Raw genomic sequence first — 9,991 nt, 5'->3', positions numbered from 1 at the left:
CAGCTAGCAGTCAATGAAGTATCCTGCAGTACTGCACTCCAACCACTGCGCCAGCTCGGCATTATAGTGCTGTATATTTCATTACTGTTTTTAATGAAATAAACAATATTGAAATCTTATTTTAATGTCTCAGAATGTATACGCACATCAAGTAAATATTCTTTTTTTTTTCTTTTTGCTCATATGATGAAGTTTTCAAAAATATATTATGCTTTTGTATGTTTCTTGGAAATCTTTCAATATAATCATGGAAGTAATATGTACTTATGTGTAATTATACTATATTATGTATTTATGCATAAAAACAGTGCATTTGCAATTGGATTTGAAATTATAAGGTTTTTACAGCTTGCCTTTTTTTTCAGCCTTTTTAAAAATTGCTGCATTGTATTTCTCAAAATAATTTTAAAAAATGGAAGAAATAACAACTATTGGCTTTAACTGTTCAGTGCAGCAAGCGTGTATCATTTTCATCCTCTTACTGGCTCCTAATGAGAACTAATAAATTATATTGAACTATGAGTATTCTTTAGATAGGATCTAAATAGCCCCTTGCAGAAGTTGGAAGCTGTTGTAAAAAAAATGCTATATACTACTTGAAGTGTGTTTCTGTGTCTAATACTTGGACCACTTTGATTTCAAATAATCAACTTATAGAAATTCATAAAGTAATTCCACAATGTACACATTAGCCTGTTCAAAGCAAAAAATAGAATGTTCCAGAGCCAGATTGTTTCAGTCCAAAACATTTTTACATCCTTAGTGTGCTTCCTGTTCAATGTATATAGGATTGCATCATTAGTTTAATGTTATTGAATTGTTAAAGAAGTTATTTTAAATGAGTTACAAAATTTGAAGTATTGAAGAATTACATTTAAAAAACAGAAATATGAACACTGAGAAATAGTTTATTTCTGTCCTGAAGGTGGGTCATTGATGCATATCTGATGAAATTTGTAAAGTTAAATGATATAATAACAGTAATTATCAAATAAATAATTATCTTAAATTATTTCAATTAGGAAATACTATTAAATTTTTTTAATACTATTAAAAAATCAAAAACCAAATTATCAAGTTTGTATATTTAAAATATTTATATTTATAGCCTTTCTACTACCCGTCTTTTGAGGAGTAACAATGTGGCTCTTTTGACATCTTTTTGTGTTTCTAATAAAGATATCCCTCTATTTACTGTGTACATAAGTAGAATCCAGTATTGTCCTACTGGAATTCTGTTTGCTCTCGACATCTACTCCAAATGATTAAAAAATTTTCCAGCCAAACTTTGAAGATACATGGAAATTGAAAACAATAGATATCATTGTTTTTCATTCAGACTGGATTTCATTTATGAACATATTGATTATTTTCTAGGAATTACCTGTATCACTTTAAAGAATTCAGTTGAAATATGGTTTCATTTTAGTTTTTAATAAATTATACCTGAATGTATTATTTCACATTGTTTTTCTTCATGATAAACAATAGAAATCAACAGATGGCTGCCTTCAAAACATCTGTAGCTTAAATGAGCAAACTCCACTGCTTGTCCATGTGAAAGAAATGTTGACAGAATTAGTTGAAGTAAAATCACCTGCCTGTGATTTCAATAAAGTAGACAAGGAAAAGGGATGGAACCAACTCTTTATTCCAAGCACATCACCAGGTGATATAAGTTTCTAAAGATAGTATAACTTTGATACTGATTTTATAGACATAAATATAAATATTATGTCTGTCTGCTGATTCAGGACAGAACTATTATCAGGTGCAGAATTTAATGTAATTTTCATTTTCGCTAAACCTATCTATACTGATGTAAAATTCACCATAAAACTGTTGGTAAATGCCAGGGAAGATTTTTATGCTGCAAAAAATGGCACAATGGCACCATGTCAAAAAAGTGCTCTCCCTCCATAAAAATCTATATACTTTGCTTGTGTAAAATGCCTTCATGTAGAAGGAGGCGAGAATAATGTTAAATACAGTGATTCTTAAGAATAAGCCAAAGTTGGGTCCCCAATTCAGGTCCAAATTTTCATGGAGGTATGAGTTGTGGAATACTCTGGCTTATTATGATCACTGAAACCATTCACTATGAATAGGCAGAAGAATCGCAGTGCTGTATTAGTGGTCAACTCTAGCAACTTAGGAAGGAGCAGCTTGGTAGCAAAACATGGCATATTAACATTATCCTGCCCTCTTCAAACCATGAATGAAAACCAGATAGATTATGGGCATAATTGGCATAAAGCTCTTGATGATCCATCATGATGGATTTAATGTAATTCCTTTGCCTTATTTCTACGTTCAAGGCTGCACCTCAAGGAATGCAAAACTGCACCAATGACATAGCAATTTCTTATTTATCAAGGAACCATGGTAAACTTCTATATGGATATATCCTATACATGAAGACAAAAACACAGGACCAGTTATTTCCTTAATTTCTTACCCCCCAAAGTGGCTCCCATGAAAAGAATAGTCCATTTTAATGATTCTTCCCTCCTATCTTTAATAGCATTGTCACTGGAAAGAATACTTGTGCCATCTAGCTCTTGCAATCATTTCTTCATATTAACTTTTTTGCATAGTATGATCCTGGGTTATAATACTGTGGGATAACACCACAAATATTCATCAGATATCATTTTAGATCATCTCATAATGGGAATGAGGAAACAAAGTGTGCAGGGGGTGAAGTGGGATCTGGTATTTGTCTATTAATCACCTTTAGCATGGCACTTCCTCATTGGGACCCCAAGCCAATTGGCAAAGCCAGTTCAGGGGGTAAGGTGTTCCTAAGATGTTCCAAAGGGCATGAGCCATGACAGAGAAGACTTCTCCTGGACTCTGCCGACCAAAATTCCTTGATTGATGGGATGCCCAGCATGCCTACTTAAGTAATCTGGACTTATGCCATGCAGGGCTTTATAGATAATAACCAGCTCCTTGAATTGTACCCAGAGGCCGACTGGCTGCCCGTGCTGCTACATTCTGCACCATTTATAGCTTCTGAATGGTCTTCAAGGATAGCCCCATGTAGAGCTCATTGCAGTACTCTGGTTGTAAGACAACCAGGGCTTGAATGACTGAGCTCAGGAACTCCTGATCCAGGAAAACTCACAAGTGCACAACCTGAAGCTGTGCAAAGGCAATTCTAGCTGTGACTGCCTTGTGTTCTTCATAATATATGTTTTCTTTATAGAAAAGTTGCTCTAGTTTTCCAACCATTTTGGTATTTTCCCCATTTTTCCTAGGTCTTTATTTTTGTTTTAAAAATGTGAAAAAATAGTATAGTAAAAAGTAAAATGTATTTTAAAGTAATGACCTGCAGATCACTGCCAATTTTTCCAAAGAAGAAATATGAATGCAGTGCCAGATTTTTTATTAAAAAATTGAATTCAGTGGCTGACGTTTTATTAAAAATTTGATGAATCTGTTCTGACTAGGCCTGAAAGGACAAGAGAACAGCAAACGAGCACCAAAAGAAAGTTTTAAGAACATTGTGCATGACTCCTTTGAGCTGGAGCTGGGATGAGGCTTCTGTAGTTGTATTTTGTTTCCATTCTATGAGTCAAGAGGAAAACATCCTTTTTTTAAGAATATTAAAAAAAAAAAAACAAGTGGGTAAATATCAAAAATGATACTTCTGATAAATCTTGGTAGCATATTCAGTCTAGCCTTTAAGAGACAAGATAAGGAAATGCTTTAACTGGTAGGTACAATATCGTTGTACACAATTGTTGTACACAATTGTCTCTGTGTTATGACATTTCAGATTTCCTTAATCTTTCCATAACTATATGAGAGCAGTAAGAAGCTTAGAAGAGCAAAAGTTGGAGAAAGTAAATTTTTACTGACAATTCACTTTATTATGAGTATCATCTGTAGCAGATTAATATGGCTGCTATTATAAATATTCCATAAATCATTTATACCTGTTTTCTCAGTATGTAACCAGTAAAAAGAAGAAAATTAATTAGCATTGCAATCTCTAAATAAGTATACACCATTCTTGAAGTCATCTTGATTATTCTCAGTTATACATAGCCATAAGCTACCAAGCAATATGTTGCCACGACTCCTAGAAGAGGAAGGATTTTACATTCCAAGAAAGCCTTATATTCCTAGGAAGATGTACCACAAAATGGAGAATCGCCTTCAGCAAGAAGGGGTAAATATAACAATTTTGTTTTTTTTAAAGAACTACTTTCCAAACAATTTGTTTCTTAAAAATTTATGTTCATTGGTTTGCTTGATTTTCTTTATGCTTTTGAATCATCAAGGCAAAAAGCTGGTTTGAAGAAAGTGGGGAAATAATATCATTACCTTCTCCAATCAAGCAATCAAGCCATCACAAAATGTCTTTCCCTGTTAAGATTGTCGCAGAATTAAAGACAATATACAGAAAGGTTTGTTTTTATTCTTTCATACTACTTCACAAAGGGATATTTCATTGGATAACATTACATTTGCATTGCTAGAAGTGTTACATACCTACACTGACAATATGTTTTTTCACCATAATTAAATAAAAATTTGTGGAGGGGTGTTTTTCATGCAAGGGCTGCACTAGCATTTGGAATTTCATAAGATAGGTGGAGATGCTATGGTATAATTGCTTCATCACTTTCCATTTGCTTTGAAGGAGACATGAATGAGCAAGCTGCAAACATCTAAGATAACTCTGCTCATTTTGAATTGGTTTTTAAAGTCTGGCTGCCTGTTCAGGCGTTTCAGCTTTGGGTTTTTGTATCAAATGTTTTAGGTGACATAAATGTACCCTATCATATCCATTGCTGTTTATTTATACAAAAAAACTAGTATTTGGCCCAGTCTCATATCTAATAGCTAAGGTTGAATTAATTCTTAAAACTGAAATCGTGTGAGAAAAACATAATTTTCTATGTTGATTCATAAACAGTTTTTATCTATCAGGCCAAACAGGTTTTTCTCACACTTTGGATTCATTTACAGAGCCTGCTATAAAAATGTGCATACATAGAAGTACAGTCTGTATTGATGTTCAAAATTTCTTTCTTTAAGAGAAAATTTTGTGTTTTTCACCCCCCAAAATAGGCCACACAACCAGAGTTGGAAAATTGTGCCAAGTTTGAAGACTGTAAAATGTATCAACTAGATCTTAACATATCAAGTATTGTCTTCAGTCATCATTATCTTTTTAACTGTGAGCAAGTGTTGGCTGTTAAGTTGCTTGATGTTTATGAATGTTTTCAGAAAAGACAAGAGCAAAATGTTACTAACTTGCTTTCTGAAAAAGTAAGAGAATACTTTTGTTATATTTTAGTTATAATGATGTTTGAAAGGATGTTGTTTAAATGACTTCAGATTGTCTCAATTTGAAAACTAGAGATATCCCTAACTTTAATATATATTGTCATAATATCTGTACATATTCATTTTGAAACTTTGACTTGATTAGGGCTCTATTTCTATATTGCTTACATTATTACAACATAGATGAGGCAATAAATTTATTATTAACATGTCAAATTAACATTCAGAATAGTCTAAAATATATTTCCTAGTAATATATGGGGAATTGTCCCTCTCCCTGCCAACCTTTGAACTGTTTTTGTTTTTTAAAAATTGAATTGAATGCATTAATTGCATTCATGCTATATATTTATTTTGGGCACTTGGGAACCAGCCCGCATTTACAGCCCTTTGTAACATTCTGCAGTCACAATATTTATTTTTATTTTATTTTTATTTATTTGTCAAATACGTATTAGGTAATATACAATATATAAGTATAAGCATGAATTGAATACATAAAATGAATACAATTAAAGGAAACATTAGGACAGGGACGGTAGGCACGCTGGTGCTCTTATGCATGCCGCATACAGATCTCTTAGGAATGGGGTGAGGTCAACAGTAGCCAGTCTAAGGTTAAAATTTTGAGGGTTTTGGGCTGAAACCACAAAGTCAGGTAGTGCATTCCAGACATTGACCACTCTTTGCTAAAGTCATATTTTCTGCAATCGAGTTTGGAGCGGTTCACTTTAAGTTTGTATTTATTGTGTTCTCATGTATTGTGGTAGAAGCTGAAGTAGTCATTGACAGGTAGGACATTGAGCAGATGATTTTATGAGCTATGCTTAGGTCATACCAAAGGCGGCATAGTTCTAAATTTTCTAAGCCCAAAATTTCAAGTCTGGTGGCATAAGGTATTTTGTTGCGAGTGGAGGAGTGGAGAACTCTTCTTGTGAAATATTTCTGGACACGTTCAATTGTATTAATGTCCGTGTTGCAATATTTTCAGGATCAGACTCAATAAAATTAGTGAGAGTTAAAGGTTTAAATATACTTCCTTTTATTTACAATAGGCATTCTATATTCACTGAATATTCACAGATAGAAGCAAGGAAAAGGGTGTAGGTGGCTCCTTATATATACAATGGGTGGAGCTATAAGTGGGAGTGGTGAATTATGAATACATTAAGAAGTGAAGAATAAGTTAACCCCTGATACCCCATTCATATACTATTTACATATTAGAGAATAAGGCATTTACATCTGACAAATCCCCCTCTAAATGCCGATTCGTTATACAACACCAATTACATTCAGATTCAGGACAATACAAGACATACAATTTAGATGTTAAATATTTGTGTTGCTTAGAAGGTAAAGGCTTTGTCAATATGTCAGCTAATTGTTCTGAAGTATCACAATGCACTGCTTTAATAAATCCATCCTGAGATAATTGCCTCACATGTTTAAATTTTATATCTATATGCCTGGACCTTTGTCCAATGGCATCAGATCTAGATATTTCAATGGCTGCTTTATTGTCTTCATGCATAACAAAAGGCAAAGCAGGTTTTTTCCAAACATCTGAAATTAAATCATTAAACCATACAAGGTTATTTGCAGCTTTGGATAAACAAACATATTCCGCTTCTGTCGTTGAAGTGGCTACTAGTTCTTGTTTACCAGTATACCAGTAAACTGGACAGTCATTTAAGAGAAAAATATAACCAGATGTACTTTTTCTGCATGATGTGTCTCCAGCCCAGTCCGCATCTGCATAACATGCAAGCTTTGGTTCTTTATTATCACTAGGTTCTAATACTAAGCAAAAATCTAGTGTACTTTTCAGATATCTTAAAATTCTTTTAACAGCTTCCCAGTGATACATTGTTGGTTATTTGATTTCTGTTGTTTCTAATGACTCTTTCAGGTTTGCTATTGTTATCATGCAAATATCTTGCTTCTTTTTTTGTTAGTGTGTCTGTCTTTATTTTGTGTTGGCTATTTGTCCAAGTTTTGGTTTTGCTTTTATATTTGTTGATATTCTGTTTTTCTATGGTCCCTTTCTCATGAGATTTTGTATCTTTACATTTATTTGGAAATATTTCATTAAGATGTAATTTAGACCAGTTGGCCTGTTCATGGAACACAGCTGTTCTGGAAACTATAAATTTGTTATTATTATCAATGAATCTGTACCCTTTGGTGCCAGTTTCATATCCCATAAATCTGAGTCTTCTGGATACGTTTTCTCCCTTTCTTCTCAACTGCTTAGGTATGTGTACGTCTGCAGTGACTCCAAATATGTGCATGTGTGCTAATTTTGGTTTCCTATTATACATTACTTCATATGGTGTCTTATTTACAATACTGGACCAGGTTCTATTTTGTGTGTAATTTGAATAATGTAAGGCTTCTGACCAAAATTGTTTGCTTAAGCCAGCATCCTCCAATGTGCATCTAATCATGGTTTGTAATGTGGAATTCTTTCTCTCTGCAATCCCGTTCTGAAACGCAGAAAATGGACTAGACGTGTAATGTAGCATTCCTCTATCCTTTAACCATTGGGAGAATTCTTTAGACATGAATTCACATCCCCTATCTGTCATAATTTGTTTTATTCTGATATTGTGTTGTGTTTCTATGCGTTTGTAAAATTCCTTAAATTTTTGAAAGGTTTCATCTTTGTGTTTTAATGTATAAACAAACCCATAACGGCTATAATCGTCTACTATTGTCAGGAAGTAACGTTTTCTATAGGTGATTGATGGAGTTAATGGGCCAACTAAGTCCATGTGTACTAAGTCAAAAATTTTGTTAGTTGATCTAGTAGATTTTCTTGTCCTGGGACTAGTTTTTAGTTTTGTAGATTTACATACTGAGCATTCCAAATAGTTTTCACAATTTTTTATTTTGACACCTTCTGCGTGTTCAGTCATTTTTTGTACTACAGGAAAACTGGCATGTCCTAACTTCCTATGTAAGATGTGAGCACACTCATCATGAATTGGTTTACCTATTTTTGGTTTTTTTTCATTGTGTGCATCTGCGTGATCATGAGATATTTTACATTCATCATTGTCACTGTTACTAATATTTTCATCATCTGCTTCAATACAATCTTCCATATTTGAATCAATGTTATGCAACCATTTTTCCTTCGTTATCAGATAAGGTAGGCCTCCTTTAATCATCACAGTGCCTATATTTATTTTATTCTTCTCCAAAGTCGCTTTTCCCTTTGAGAAAACTATATTAATGTCAGAATCTCTACTTAGTTTTATGGCACTTAGTATGTTATGAGGTATTTCAGGTATTAACAATACCCCCTCTATTTTTCCTAGACCAGGCAAGGTTACATTTCCTCTGCCTAATACTTGAACCTTTTCTTGGTTAGCTACCTTTATTACAAATTTATCTTCTGTAAATGAAGACAATATATTTTTGTTATTAGTGGTGTGATTAGTTGCTCTAGAATCAATAAGCCAATTATTGTTCTCATTTTGCTGTATTTTAGTGTTGCCTTGTTTATTTAATCCATTCAGTGAACCAGATTTTCTATCCTTTGAATTATCTCTGCCCCCTCTATTCTCTTTGTAATTTGGTGGGCTTCTATATCTATGTCTATCTATGGAAGACTGTCTATAATTGTATTTGTTCCTATATTCTGACCTATGTCTTTCCTTTGAAATTTTGGGACAATCTCTTCTATTGTGTTCCCTGGATCCACAATTGTGACATTTGAATGTTTCATTATATTTTTCTTGGAAAGCTACTTTCCTATAAGGTTTGTGTTCTGTGTGATTGCTAGAACGATTTCTTCTTGAATTGTCTTCTGCTATCAATTTATTGGATAGACTTTCTATGGATAAATATCCTAGATTGATAGTGTCTAAATGTGACATAAAACTGTCCCATGATGAATCAAGTGAGTTGATAATAACACTTTTCATTGTTTGGTCTGAAATCACCTCCCCCCTCAAATGCAGCTCAGCTCTTATTTTGTTTAAAGATATTAAATGCTCACTTATGGAAACCCCTGGTTTCACTCTAGATGAAAAGAAATCCTTAGACATTCTTGTGGTGGTAGCCACACTATCGCTGTGAAACAAATTAAACATGCATTGAATAATTTCTGAAACAGTCAGATTAGGTTTGATGCTATGATACATTGCAGGAGACACACTAGATATTATTAAGAAAAATGCTCTATGGTGTAAACAATCTATTTTTAAAGTCCAAGGTCTTTTTGGGGGACTAGTGATAAAAAATAGTAAATTTTCCTTCATAAAGACAACCTGGAGCTGTTGATACCATTCTTGCAAATTAATGCCATCAACCCTTAGTTTTGGGAAGTCACTGGGTAAATTTCCGACATTATTTTGTCCATTACTTACGACCTGAGGTAGTCCGTGGTCTCGCAAGTGTAGAAAATTGCAAAACGGCATGGGGATGCTCGCAACGAGTCTGCGTGGTTCTCTCGCCAGTTCATGTCTTCCCGGACCGTCTGCGTAGTTTCGCGCATGCGCGTTGTCCATTTCTTCTTTGGAGTCGTCGTGGAAGGTTCTCTCCATTGCGGCTCGCTCGCTCTGCTCTGCTTCAGACGAGTCGGTCTCTGGTTCGACCTTGGGAGTTCTGACGACGGCGGCTGCTCTTCTTTTTCTTTTGGGGGCGTTGGCACTTGTTTCGGTCTGTGGTGTAGGGC

The sequence above is a fragment of the Pituophis catenifer genome, unplaced genomic scaffold (genome assembly GCF_029215685.1).
Source record: "Pituophis catenifer annectens isolate HBS135680 unplaced genomic scaffold, rPitCat1.0.hap2 SCAF_6, whole genome shotgun sequence".
In the NCBI taxonomy this organism is placed as follows: domain Eukaryota; kingdom Metazoa; phylum Chordata; class Lepidosauria; order Squamata; family Colubridae; genus Pituophis; species Pituophis catenifer.
The sequence above is the reverse complement of the archived record's forward strand: the minus strand, read 5'-3'. Positions refer to the sequence as shown.